Consider the following 15,260-nt stretch of genomic DNA (forward strand, 5'->3'; position numbering starts at 1 on the left):
TGGCTTTTAGTGCCGGGAAATCCCAGGACGGGTTCGGCTCGCCAGGTGCAGGTCTTCCTATTTGACGTAGACGACCTGCGCGTCGTAATGAGGATGAAATAATGATGAAGACAACACATACACCCAGCCCCCGTGTCATTGGAATTAACCAATTAAGGTTAAAATCCCCGACCCGGCCGGGAATCGAACCCTGGACCCTCTGAACCGCAGGCCAGTACGCTGACCGTTCAGCCAACGAGTCGGACTTTATTCTGGTGAAGGAAACTTATTGTTCACATGAATGGTTTACCGATGAAAGGGATAAAATATTAGGGATAAAATTAGTTTGTGATAATATGAAGGAAGTGGGAATTATAGGAACATACAGGCCTGGAAGAGAGGAAAGAGACTTGGAAATATTTGAGAAAATAATATATTATACTCATAAAAACAATTATAATGATATGATAATAATTGGGGGAGATCTAAACTTGCCTGAAGTTGAATGGAATGGAGCTGCAAGTGAAGCCCATGAACAGAAACTGGCAAATAAGTTAATTTGGGAGGGAGGATTTACACAAGTAGTACAAGAACCAACTCGTCTCAATAACTTACCAGATGTATTCTTTGTTAAACCATGGGAATTTGTTGATAAAACAGAGGTAATTGAAGGAATAGGTGACCATAAGGCTGTAATATTGGATGTAGGACTGGTACCAAAAAGGCTTAATAAGAAGGTCACACAAGACAAGAAATTGTACAGAAAAACGTAAGTTGATGAATTTGGGACTTACCTTAAATCACAATTCAGTTGTTGGATAAGTGAAGGGAGTAATGTGGATACACTTTGGGCTAAATTTAAAGGAATCATTTGGGAAGGAGAGAAGAGATTTGTACCTGTTAAGAGGGTAAAATGACCTCAGACCCTGTTTATTATACAAGGGAAACAAGAAAATTAAGAAAATGTAGAATAGTAAACAAGAAAATTAAAGAGGGTAGGGAGAGTAGAGAAACTAGAAAACAGCTAATGAGGGAAATGAATAGAGTGAAAAGGGAAGCAAAAGAGAATTATATGAATGGCATACTTCAAGAGGGTAATGACCACAAAGGGAAATGGTAAAAGCTGTATTTATATATCAGGAATCAAAAAGGAAAAGGAATCCAAATTCCTACAATGGTGGGAGAAGAGGGTGAACTCTATTTAACAGATACTGAGAAAGCAAACCTATTTAGTAGGGAATTCAGAGATTCAGTAGATGATTGTCAGGAGTTGGCAACCAAAACAGAAGATAGAGAGGGAGAGACACAGAGGGAAACAAGAAGCTTCTCATTCACAAATGAAGATATTTTCAGAGAAATCCAACTGCTTCAGCAAGGAAAAGCAGCAGGAAGTGATCAAATTACTGGGGAGGTGTTAAAGACAATGGGGTGGTACAGAGTGCCTTATTTAAAATTTCTCTTTGATTATGTCATAAATAACAGTGTAATACCAAAGGAATGGAAGGAATCTATAATAATACCAATTTATAAAGGAAAGGGTGATAAAAAGAAACCAGAAAACTACAGACCAATCAGCCTGACCAGTATAGTTTGTAAAATACTGGAGAGTTTAATATCAAAATACTGAAGAGCCAGTATGGATTTAGAAAGAAATTTTCTTGTGAGGCACAACTGGTGGTATTTCAGCAGGACATATCAGATCAGTTAGATTCAGGAGGCCAGTTAGATTGCATAGCCATAGATCTTTATAAAGCCTTCGATAGAGTGGAACATGGAATATTATTAAAGAAATTGGAGGGAATAGGATTGGACTTAAGGATTACACGTTGGATAAAAGCATTTCTAAAGTCAAGGGTTCAGAAAGTCAAAGTAGGAAATACTGCATCGCAGGAAGAGAAAGTTTGGAAAGGAATTGCACAGGGTAATATAATCAGTCCGTTACTTTTCTTGATATATATGTAGATGATTTAGGGAATAATATAACATCAAAAATAAGATTGTATGCAGATGACATAATTGTTTATAGGGAAATAAATAACATTGAGGATTGTTCAGAATTACAAAGGGACCTTGAGAGTATCCAACAATGGGTTGAAGAGAATAATATGAAGGTTAATGGAGGCAAATCAACTGTTACAACATTTACAAACAGGAGTTTTAAAACTGAATGTGAATATACTTTGGATAAGGTAGTTATCCCAAAAGATGGCAAGTGCAAATACTTAGGTGTGAGATTTGAAAGTAATTTACACTGGAAGGGTCATGTGGATGACATTGTTGGGAAAGCATACAGATCGTTACATGTCATAATGAGGCTACTTAAAGGATGCAACAAAGAATTAAAAGAGAAAAGTTACTTAAGTATGGTTCGTCCATTATTGGAATATGCAAACAGTGTTTGGGATCCTCGCCAAGAATACCTAATAAAAGAAATAGATAGTGTGCAGAGGAAAGCAGCAAGATTTGTAACAGGGGATTTCAGGAGAAAGAGTACTGTATCAGAAATGTTAAAGGAACTTGGGTGGGAAACTTTAAGTAAGAGAAGGGAGAAAACTAGACTTATAGGATTATATAGAGCCTTTACAGGAGAAGAAGCATGGGGAGATATCCGTGAGAGGCTTCAGTTGGAAAACAATTATATCGGCAGGACTGACCACAAATATAAAATTAGAAGGAATTTTAGCAGAAGCGATTGGGGTAAATTTTCATTCATTGGAAAGGGTGTGAAGGAGTGGAACAGTTTACCAGGGGTAGTGTTTGATCCTTTTCCAAAATCTGTACAGATATTCAAGGAGAGAATAAACAGCAATAAATTAAATGTTAGAGGGCATTCGACCAGTGCAGGTTAATGTAAATAAAAATGTGTGTAAATAAATTAATTCCATCCCCTGGTCTAAGGAGTTTGGACAGCCAAAGTAGGGGACTGCCTGTAGGGGTGAAGTACAGTGGGGACTTCGAGGGCCCTGGGACCGCTATGGTAGCTGTGAAGGCCCTTCAGGAACTCTTAAAATTGGTGGCAAAAGGGGCTCTGGTTAAGACGCAGCAGGTCGTTATGCCACTTAGGTTAAAAAAAAAAGGAAGTAAATAAATGCAATGTAAATTTTAATCTTATACCAGTTGTATAGTATCATTTGAAGTAATTCCACAAACTGTATATGAATTGACTATGGTTGTAAGTATAGGAGATATTACATGTAGGATTTTGTAAATAATATAAATTTATTAAGGATGAGCTGTGTGTTTAGTAAAAAAAGAATTGTTAGCGTGAATCGTATAATATTGTATTATAGGAAAATTTTCTTCTCTTGTTAATTTAATATTTAGTCCTTGACAATAATGTATTTTAGTGTACCATTTGCCACGGAGGTAGACACTTCATTTGAAAATAAAGAGATTTTGATTTTGGTGATGAAGACGACACATACACCCAGTCCCCGTGTCAGGGGAATCAACCAATTATGGTTAAAATTACCGACCCTTCCGGGAATCGAACCCGGGACCCCTATCAACACCTTAACAATATTCTGATTACAATTGGATTTATGTTCTCGGTTTTTACTATCAACACCTTAACAATATTCTGAATACAATTGGTTTTCATATTCTAACTTACTAAAACAACATACGTTGCTGCATTACAGTTTAGATAATTGCGGTCGTAATATATTATAAGGAAATTCTACTAACAAAAAAAAGGGTACGTGATAGGAACTTTCTGAGGTGAGAATATTAAAATAACAAAAAATGATACGTGGTAGGAACTTTCTGGCTTAGATTATGATTTTTGCATGCTAAATATACCCTGAGAATATTCGAACTTTGGAGGCAGTAATTTCATGGTAGACTAGTGTTAGCAAATGGTTGACAACCTTGCACGAAGTGAGATGACGAAACAGAGGATAACACCTTCGCATGTCATCAGTTCCGTCCCCTTACCTACTGAGCTCTTGGTAACGGTGGCGTGCCAGATGCGAGCGTGCCGTACGCGACCCGTGCCACTAGCGACCGCATAATCTGTAACCTTGCCGGATGCGACGGCGTTGACAAGCAAATTATCATTTGATAAGCTTTGTCATGACCCAAGATAAGGTAAGCTAAATCAGAACCAGAAAAAGTTAGAAAAATGGCCAAAAATTGAGAACACTGCTTACGGGGTAGGAAATGAAATTTGTCTTTGTTCTGTTCAACCACTAAAGCGAAAACTGCGCACAACATTAATACACACTGAATTAGTCATCAGGAAATACAACCCATACAGCTTGTTACCGTTTTTTTTGATGGATCGCAGAAAGATGTGAATGAATGTGCGGGTGTTGAATGGGTCTAACTACGATATCAGAAATTTGAATTAAAACTTTAAATAAAGGTTATATTTCTTGGGAAAAACTTAACAAATTTTCACTTTGTGAAATAACAATGAAATATCAGGTACAAAATAGCAATCTTGAAACAAGACTTGGACAGTCCAAGATTAGTGAATATTTACAGATTTGGGGGCTTCAAGGTCTTAGTTTACAAATTCTGAGATACCGGATCCAGCTTACAAAGTTGCGAAATCTCAATGTTCAGACAAGGACGGAAATATCCCAATTTAAGAGCACTTGCTCCAAAAATTTACAATATTTGGCCTTCCAGAGGCACCCTTCACCATAACAAAAACTTAGAAACGATCTTACATACTCTCAATTTCTCACAGCCTATTCAAGGCAATATTGCATCAATATTTTACAATCTCTGGCTTCTCAAGGCACGATTTACAATGGAAAAAGTTTTACACAGGAGGATCTAGTACCCAACCTACTGGGGCTTCGTGGAAAAGGAATAACAGATTGAATTAATGGCCCGAAGACAAAATGGATGGAGGCGTATCCTTGCACTCCTCAATGAAAAATAAAATCAAAACAGGGCTCTCGGCCCAGTGATACAGGGGCTAATCCCAAGCTACGGAGGTGACTCGAATGAAAGTTACTTTAAGACATTACAGAAAAGAAGAAAAACAGTTACAAAATCATAATTACCTCGAGCCAAGTTGAAGAGGAACTCGAGAGGGTAACGCACTCTCTATCCCCGAATTACAGTTAAAGGTTTTATGAAATTTTTACATTAGCCGAGCGAAAGTTTACATTGTAGAAAAGGTTAGTTACATAGTTAGAAATTCGGACCTTCCCATCGGATAAGTTGCGGAGACAGCTACAGAAAACTAAGTCTGGTGGGCATTACCTGGCTGATGTTCTGCCTGCCGAAGAATGAGGCGCCCCGCCTCCTGCCTTGACACACACACACTCAGAAGGACGACGATCAACGAAACAAGGTAGCCTTTTTTTATTCGGGAGGACCCCCGAAGCCCGCTTCCCCCGCGAGACCATCGACTCAATCTACATGGCCTCCGACATGCCATTATTTCTAAGAAGAAAGAGATAGCAGGGAGGAGTGGGAAGTGATACAAGGAGTATCTGCCGATTTCCGAGTCAGACTCGCTACCACTGCAAGAGTTTGTGTTAGGTAAGGTGGTGTTGATGTATGGTATTGAAGGGTCAGGGAAAAACCACATAGGCAGAAAGAAGAAAGAGCCTACATGTAAAACCTGACGTCATTTGATAGCACATGCAAGGATGTGGGCTGGAAAAAGACCAGAAGTTGTGTTAGTTAGGAACAGGTAACATGCACAAGTCATAAACCCATTCCTCGCCATTCCGTCTGCCTGGGGATCAGTCCGTCTGGGCACTGCTGCGACTAGCGCGGTCCTTGCCGGCTGCGGAGCCATGCGTCGAGTACCACTAGGCCCTGTCGCACGGCTCCACCTCCTTGGAGTACCTCGTACCCAGTCTCCGATCCCAGAGAATGAGGCCAAGCCCGCCGAGGCGGGGACCTCCTGGAAGGGGGTGGGTCATGGCGCCGGGCCTCCTTCCTCTCTGCCCGCGCCATGGCCCGGTAGACTAGGCAACTACTGTTGGAGGCCGGGTGGCCCCCCGCGCAATTGGCGCACACCGGCGCCTCCTTAAGTGTTGCGCAGGCCGTGTAGTGGTGATCACCACCACAGCGGTTGCACCTCACTTGGAGCCCACAGCTGACCTGACGGTGGCCCCACCTCAGACAGCAGAAACAATGCAAGAGCTGCTGAGGAGGATGTTTCACTCTCACCTGACTGCCACTACCCGCTGAGGTCCTCTCCTGATTGGTTAATCGGTTGACTGCTGTCCTGGGTGCAGTCTTGGGTTGCGGCTGGGCGGCCCTCTTCTGGTGGGCCGGCGTCGCCTTCTGCTTCCTGGTCCGGCATCGTCTTCTTCCCGGGGGTTTCTTCTCGGCGGGGAAGAGGCCTCGTCCTGGTGGCACTCCTGCCGGCCTGATGACCCCGGGGTAGCAGGTGGCTGCGCTGCGTCGCCGTCTTCTTCCTTCTCCTAGCTGGCGGCGGTGGCGTCGGTCGGTGTTAAGACTTGACTGCGTTCCCTGTCCTGTGGGGCGCACATCGAGGTCTGCAGCTCGACAGACATGCAGGCAGGTTGGGCCTGGGCAGCAGCCTCGGAACGCCAGGGGGCGTCCTTCTCCACTACTGTGCTGCTCTCCACAATCACGGGCGCTCTCCTGGTTTGCGCCGGGTAACAGGCCCTTCCTGGTAGGCCTGCGTCTGCGACCACTTCGCCTTGGTAGGTGGTCGACGATCCTGATTGGCGGCCGTGTTGGTCTGCGTGTACTTCGTAAAGCACAGCGGTCCAACAGGGATCGCGCCTTCGCGGCGCTTGGAAGCGCCGCCGTCGTCGTCCTCGGTCCTCGGCTCCGTCTGGGTGGCTGCATCCTCGTGGCTGCCCCAGGCGTCCAGCTTCTCCCTGAGTCCTGGTAGCCGGGCGACCTGGTACAGCTGGGACACCAGCTCCGCGTAGACCTCGAAGCGGCGTGCGTCCTTAGGGCGGATGAAGACCGCCCAGGAAGGGATCATCTCGCCGATGATCTCGGTGATCTTTTCTCCCAGGAACTCAGCGATCACACTAAGGAGATCGATTATGTCGCTCGTTCCCGGTAGGTGTTCTTCCCCCACCGGTTGTACACTACCAGCGACGGGCGTCGAAAATCGGGGGCGTCCAACAACCTGAGCACCGCTTGTAGTTTCGCCTCCGCTCCCTTGTGGTTGTAGTCGGCCGGTCTTGCTGGAACTGATAGCTTCTCCATCCTGGTCCTCCTGTAAGAAATCCTGAAACAGAAGAAAGAGCGAGCACTGAAAAGTGCTACAGATCAGACAATGCTCCTTCGAAGATGTACTAATAAGTACAAGTGCCTGGCAAGGAGAGAGAAAGCGGAGCGAGAGGCACGTACGTCCTTCCGCTACGACAGTCAGCTCGTCCTTACAAGGTAGCCAGAGCAACCGCAGTTTGTATACCCTCAGGGAAGGTAAGAGAGGATTCTGGACTAGTCCGGACACACCCTCTCAATTTTATTGGCAGACACAAAAGTTACACCCAAAGAACCAAAAAGAAGCCTGTGATAGGCTGAAAAATAATTACAGAAAATTCCAATTGGCTAACTTCAAAACTGCCGGGCTGAGTGGCTCACACGGTTAAGGCGCTGGCCTTCTAACCCCAACTTGGCAGGTTCGATCCTGGCTCAGTCCGGTGGTATTTTAAGGTGCTCAAATACGACAGCCCCATGTCGGTAGATTTACTGGCACGTAAAAGAACTCCTGCGGGACCAAATCCCGGCACCTCGGCGTCTCCGAAGACCTTGAAAAGTAGTTAGTGGGACGTAAAGCAAATAATATTATTATTAACTTCAAAACTGGCAGACTGAGAAATAAGTGTTACAAACCTTGTAATATATCAGAAAAACAAATGAAAGTTAATTTACTAAAGAAAACCCATGAACAAAAAATTTATTTCAATAACAACTGCCTTTACCTTGCACCAGAGTGCATGACCATAATTTTTTTGGTAGTGACATCTGTGGAAAAGTGTCCAAACTTCTTGATGTACAGCAAAAACAAAACCAAAAGAAATCCAATCAATTTAGGAAACTTCACAATAACACAATTACTTAAAACTTCAGTAGTGACATCTTCTGATTAAAGTTCCAACTTCCTGTAGTAGCAATTTCACGTTTTGGTCGATAGAGGAGTTCATAAGGCGCTTCTTTTGAATGTGCGGAGTTGAGGTGTACCTCCCGGTACACAGCTCTTTACCGAGAACAATTCGAACGATTGCATGAAAAGCTCACAAATAATAATGAATGTGTACATTTCTTACGAAAGTTTAAATAAAACATACATTACTTCACACACACGCGCGCGCGCGTAATATCGAAACCCAATTCAAGAACTCGTTGAAATATGTCAGTGCAATGTATAATTTGGAATGCCATAAACCGAGGTATTCCTTCCCCAAAGAAAACATAGATGGGTCACAAATAGACATAACGCAAGAGATATTTCAAGGACAAAGCCCTAAAAATTCGGGGGAAATGTACAACCAGGTAATCTTCTGCTGAATACTAGAATAACACAAGTTCAGTTACATTTTAACAAGGATTATTTGTTTTAAAGTTAACTGATTTGTAAGTACAGTTCTTGGGAATCATCAGGACCAGTCCCTGGATTTTCGGGAAACAGATATGGCAGAGCAGCATCTTCTTCAGTTGTTTTTCAAGAACTTTCCTGTGAAGTAACAGTACAGAGTGCAATGTCATTTCAACAGCAGCTAATGCCACTTTTTTTATATTTTTTTTATGTTATTTGTCCGGGGCGTCGACATACGAACCTGCGTGTATTTGGAAATTGCGGAAGTGTAAAGTGTTGAATGTGAGGAAAGGAACGTTAAGGATGGCACAAACCTCCAGTCCCCAGGCCAGGGATATTAATCGTTTACAATTAAGAAACCCTGGCCCGGCCGCGAATCGAATCCGGGGCCGCCGGGTGACAGGCGGACGCGTTGCCCTCTACACCGCGGGGCCGGACATCTACTGCCCCTACTTTACGTAACACTACACGAAATATGGTGATGCGTTTACGTCTTTTCCTAAAATATGTCCATATATGGAGCTGCGTTTCCATGTCTGGGAGAAGGTACCAAGCAGGTTAGGTCAGTGCATTGCAACACGACTAGATACAGCTACTTCGGTAGGCTGCTGGGTTCGAATAGCCCGTTGGCCATCCTCGAAAATGGTTTCTCGTGGTTTCCCATTTTCATCTTGAGGAAAATGCCTTGATGGCACCTTCCTCTAATTTATAGCTTGTGCAATTACACTCACAGGCAACACCCGCACACAGCATACATCTTCGGACACTCCTGGCACTAAAAGGCAGATGATAAAAAATAAAATGTTAATCAGTCAATGATTTGTTCTGTCTTCTAGCGAGGAGTGTTGCAGCAGGTATAGGCCCTAAAGAGAATAGCTGACATTGGAAACGTCATGCCCATGCGTGAAGCTGGTGGGTCTAGGCCTGATCTTCGTACAGAGGACCACATATGAGAAGTTACTACAGAGGACCCCCAGAGGAATACTCGCCAAATCGCGGCAGTGGTAGGAGTGGACCGTCCTACGAACATAACGGGAAGACCGGAAACATCAGTATCATTTGCAGTGTGTTCAGCACTAGTGGAAAGAAATTATACACCGCAGATAGCCTTCTGTGAATAGGTCCATCTTCAACCCAAAGACTTCATGAATCATATTTTGTTCACAAATGAGGTCTCGTTTACGAGGAATGGCAGCTTCAGTTTTGACAACACGCATGTGTAGTCGAAGAACAAGCCCCATGCTATGAGACGTTCCCACCACCAGGTTCGGTTTTCCCATTAATGGTTGGACAGGGATTTTGGGGAGCATTATCAGAGGACCTGTGACATTACCTCATAGAATGGCTAGCGTATCTTATCAACAGTTTCTAGAAGGCTCTCTACAACTACTATTACTACTACTACTACTACTACTACTACTACTACTACTACTAGAGGATGTTCCACTCCATACGCGACGGCATCTGTGGTTGCAACATGATGGAGCACCCCCGCACAATACCAACGCAGTGCGCCGTCACATGGACGCCGCCTATCCGCAGCGATGGATTGGCCGACAAGAATTCCCGATCAAAAACCCTTAGATTGCTTCTCTTGGAGGTTCATGAAGACTGAGGTATATCGCAGAGAAGTGGAAACTCTGCAAGAGTTCCGGGAATGCGTCTTGGAAGGTGCTCAGGACAGCAGTCAAAACAACGAGGTACTGAGGAGGGTTCAAGAGAATTTTCTCCTAAGGTGCCGAGCATATATTACCGTCAATGGTGTTTCCGAACACTGCTGTAACAATGAAAACCATTTCCCACGGTCAATCTGGTCAAGTGTTGTATTCTCTGAAAGGTGCATAAACGCTTTGTCGCTGTTTTAATGTTTTGCTATTAAAACGTAAATACGCTTAGAGTTTTACGTGACTTTTACTTTTGTGATCATAAGTCACAGTACCTCCATTTTTATGTGGAATTCGACCCATAGGACGTGGCATTTCATTTCGTAAATCCCACACGTTTTGGCCGGGAATCAAACCTGGACTGTCTTGGTGAGAAGCGAGCAGTTATGCCACTGGGCTCGTTTCTATTACTCCCCACTTTATCCGGTTCTTACTGTGGGTCAGGGTTTGTAGCAGATTTGACAGACTTTTACGATTGGGTGCTTATCTTGACGCCAACCATTAGAGGAGAAATGCTATGTGTTAATGTGGTGGTGGTGGTGGTGGTGGTGTTGGTGGTAATTATCAGAGAGAAAAAATGGAAGGCATCCGACACTGCAAAAAATGAAGATATCAGCGAAAGAAAGACAAGGGCCACGAAGGGCGTGAAAGTGAAAGACTCCCTAGGCCTAGAAAGTAGTAAGTAATTCCTTCGGGGTCGGAAAAGAAAAAGAGTTGACCAAAGGAGATGGGATAGGATAGACGAAAGTGAGGAGCCTGGTACAAATTATTGGGAGCAATTCTAGGACTCAACTCAGTGCCCCGTGGTCACTAACCCACGCTCCCAAGTTGAGAGCCTCTTACGACAGGTAGGGAATACCCTGGATTTTATTCTACTGCCCCCACCCACAGAGGGATATGGAGTTCGATAACTGGGGCCGATGACCTTCGATGGTAGGCCCCTTAAAACAACAAGCATCATCAGGCAGTTCGATAACTTTCTTCTTTACCATGACATTCCTCTGGTTCAACGATTGTCTGATACTACTGATGCGTAACGCACTGGTTTATCAGAGTATTCCACGCATTTGATCCCTACTCTGAGGCGCTGATTGGAATGAGCAGTGTGCACACTTAAACGAATAATGGCAGAGGAGTGTTCACGGCCGTCTGCGGCCTGGTCATTCCAGGTCGGGAACTTTGGATTGTTAGATCAGCAGCATTGCACTGTTCGTTAAAACGTACGGTTTTCTATTTGATCGATTATTTCATATGATAACATTGCTTGTAATCGTGACATTCCTACTGACCACATTGTAATGACCTGTGATGATTTCAGTTGTGAAAACCACAAAGACAACCTTTCTGAGGATGTAAAAGGGCAGGTGGAGAGTGAATGCCATTATCATCAAACTGTCCAACTCGACTGACTGGCAGTAGGAAGTGGGCCTGCCATCATAATGAAAACTCCCCAAGTTCATTGTGGCTGATAGTAGGCAAGTGGACCTGCCATTATAATTCCCTAACCGAGTCTTCACATGAGAAAAGACGTATGGAGACTTTCCCGTCGCTTTTCTGGGTAACTTGAAGAACTATGCAATTTAATATAATCTTACTCACAATGTATGCAGTAATTAACCTAGAATGCTGAATACACTGCAGGATTCCGTAGCGAAGCACGGGCATATCAGCTAGTCATTTCTAAATTTGTTTCAGAATCTAATTACGCCGTACCGGGGACTCCGAAATTAATGTTGAATCCCTTTCAGAAAACTATCGATAATGTTTGGTAACAAAACACACGAGTAGCGTTACGAAAATGTTGCAAATCTTGGGCTGGGAAGACTTAGAAGTAAGAAGACGAGCTGCTCGACTAAGCGGGATGTCCGAACTGTCAGTGGAGAGATGGCGTAGAATGGCATTATTAGACGAATAATTTTGAGTGGTGTTTTTAAGAGTAGGAAAGATTACAATATGAAGATAAAGTTATAATTCAAGACGACAAATTGGGGCGAATATTCGTTTACAGGGCGAGGAGTTATGGATTGGAATAATTTACCAAAGGAGATGTTCAATAAATTTCATAATTCTCTGAAATTATTTATGACTTAGGCCTACTTACTTATCGTGTCCTATTAGTGCCGCGAGTGTCCGAGGACATGTTCAGGTCGCGTGGTGCATGTCTTTCTACCGGACGCCCATGAGAGGCCTGCGCTTCTGGATGTGAGATTATGATAATGAGGTAGGAAGAGGGTGAAACCCGGTGTCGGCACGTAGCCTAGTCCTCTCGAATAACACCAAGGGGTCTGTTCAAAGCTTTACGTCGTCATCCGACGGACGAATCACCATCAACAGCATCATATTCCCTCACTCCATTTGAACAATGCGAAGAGGTTTGGATTTGAATCCAGGCTTTTGGTACGCAATCTAATGATTACAAATTGTATACCACCAACTTTCCTACTCTGCCGGTCTACATTCTGATGGTGAAAATTTTTTCATCCAGGCTAAGTGGTTCAGACGGTCGAGGTGCTGGTCTTCCGACTCCAACTTGGCAGGTTCGATCCTGGCTCAATCCATTTGATGTTTGAAGGTGATCAAATAATTCAGCTTCGTGTCGGGGATTTACTGGCACGTAAAATAACTGCTGCGGGACTAAATTCCGGCACCTCGGCGTCTCCTTAAACCAGAAACATAGTTACTGGGACGTGAAGCTAGCAACATTATTACCGTATAATTATGTTTTCGTCCAACGACACTCGAACCGGCTAACCACGGCGTCAGAAAAGACTATGTTAGTAACTGATAAGCAATCTGCCAATTGGTGACAGCTCTAAATGCAGATCGATTGTGATTGATGGGTCGAATGCGGCACGATGCTTAATCCACTCGATCGCTAGCGGCACGATAACGACCGGGTCGCATCCGGCACGGTCGCTTCTGGCACGTAACCTTGGTAACTATTGTGTATCAGACTGCTTCAGAAAACAACAAAATTATTATGGTAACCACTTAAGATGATGTATTTGAAGAGTCAGACGCAAGAACCAAACAGCTTCGAATTATAAATGAGTACAGGAGACACAAAATAAAAGCAAAGCAAAGTCATCTCCGCACAGGCTATGAAGGCCCTTGGAGGGGTGTAAGGTAAAGGCTTCCACTATCCGTAATCTCGGCACTTGATGGGATAAATTGGTTAGCTCTACGTCCGGCTGCTATTGCCCCCAGGAATTAAACTTGAACTCATTTTTGGTGTAGGCTGAGTGAACCTCAGGACCATATGCACCTCCGGAAGTGGAAATCTCGTTTCTTAAATTGTTCGACTTCCTGACCGGGGATCGAACCCACGCCCTTCTGGGTGAACCGCCTCGGCCAGGCAGCCCCTGCAGACACAAGTACTGAATAAAATGATTACATTTCAAACAAGTGCAGTTAATTCGCGTAGTGTCCCGCTCATTGGCTGTATGGTCAGCGTCGAGGACTTCGGATCAAAGGATCCCGGTTTCGGGGATTTTGATCGTGTTTTGTTAATAATCTCTGACTCGGGGACTGGTTATTTGCTTGCATTTGTCCCAACATTCTCCTCTTCGCGCACATACAACACGCCACACTACCAGCCACCTAAGAAACTACACATAGGGTTGCCGTCAGAAAGGGCATGCCGTCGTAAAACAGGGCCAACTCCAAATGTGTGACACAATTCAACCTCACCATAGTCTGGGAAAAACCGGAAGAAGAAGAAGAAGAAGAGGAGGAGGAAAACTGAAACAATATTTACATGAAATGGAGATTATGTTTTGCAAACACCCGTTAGAGCTACCGTGTTTCCACCACCGCTGTTTACCATGGGTAGCAATGTGCTATTACGTTTTCATCCCGGAGGCTGGTTAGATCGTCAAAGTTTATGCAGTTATAGGGAAACCGCAACTACTGATGATGTTGCCATACTGAGGTGTGCAAGCCATGATCAAGAGTGAGGTAGTTTACCACTGCTTTCCTCACTGGGACAGAGAATGCTATTGTAGTATGAGAAGCCCTATGATTAGCACATTTCATGACATCCAGACGCACTAGTCGTACTCCGAATGCTATTACTCAGATACTTCAGCCTAGCAATAGCAAGAAGCCACAAGTAACTATGCAACACACTTTATTGTACAGCAGACTTGCTGTGAGAAACATTATTGTTACAATGAAACAAAATGTTCATGATATAATAAGTCCACAAGAAGTTTTCTTTTCAATTGCCTTTACGTCGCTCCACCACAGATTGGTCTTACGGCGACGATGGAACAGGAAAGGGCTAGGAGTAAGAGGGAAGCGGCCATGGCCTTAATTAAGGTACAACCCCAGCATTTGTGCCAACGGCCGTAGCCGTGTTGAAACACCGGATCCCGTGAGATCTCCGAAGCTAAGCAACATTGGGTGTGGTCAGGATTTGGATGGGTTGCCACGCGCTGTTGGTGGGGTGGGGGGTAAGGGAATTGAGGAGCGGAAAGGAACTGGCCACCCTACCGTACGTAAACTCCGGCTCAGGTACACCTCTACGGTGCGGACCTGCCTTCGAGCAGAATACAACCTTACCTTACCTTACCAGCATTTGTCTGGTGTGAAAATGGGAAAACACGGCCGACAGTAGGATCTAGTCTATATTTATACCAGGTGTATGCGTAAGTCTTTTCCGGTTTCACTAAGAGATGGTGCCAGCGAACAGTACGCAGCGTATGAACTTGATACATACGTCAGTTTGTTCGTCTGACATTAACCTAACACAAGTTGAGTCCGCCAACACTAGCATCTGTGTTGTGCCGTTTAGTGATCATGTCGACGTTTGTGCCTGAAAAAGAACATTTGGGGCACGCATTGCTTTTCTTATTTAATCAAAACAATCGACAATTTGAACTTGGTGGTTTCAATGCGAAAGGCAGTGTGTCTGGTGGGACCAGAGCGGTATTGTGTACTGTATTATGAACGCTTGAAGTCCGGCGAAACCGTTAATGCACAACGCTATCGCCAACAAATGATTAATTTAAATCACGCATTGATCGAAAGACGACCGGAATGGGCCAGAAGACATGGTAAAGTGATTTTGTTACACGACAATGCGCCGTCTCACACAGTAAAATCTGTGAAAGACG

Source organism: Anabrus simplex, chromosome 2 (genome assembly GCF_040414725.1).
Source record: "Anabrus simplex isolate iqAnaSimp1 chromosome 2, ASM4041472v1, whole genome shotgun sequence".
Classification (NCBI taxonomy): domain Eukaryota; kingdom Metazoa; phylum Arthropoda; class Insecta; order Orthoptera; family Tettigoniidae; genus Anabrus; species Anabrus simplex.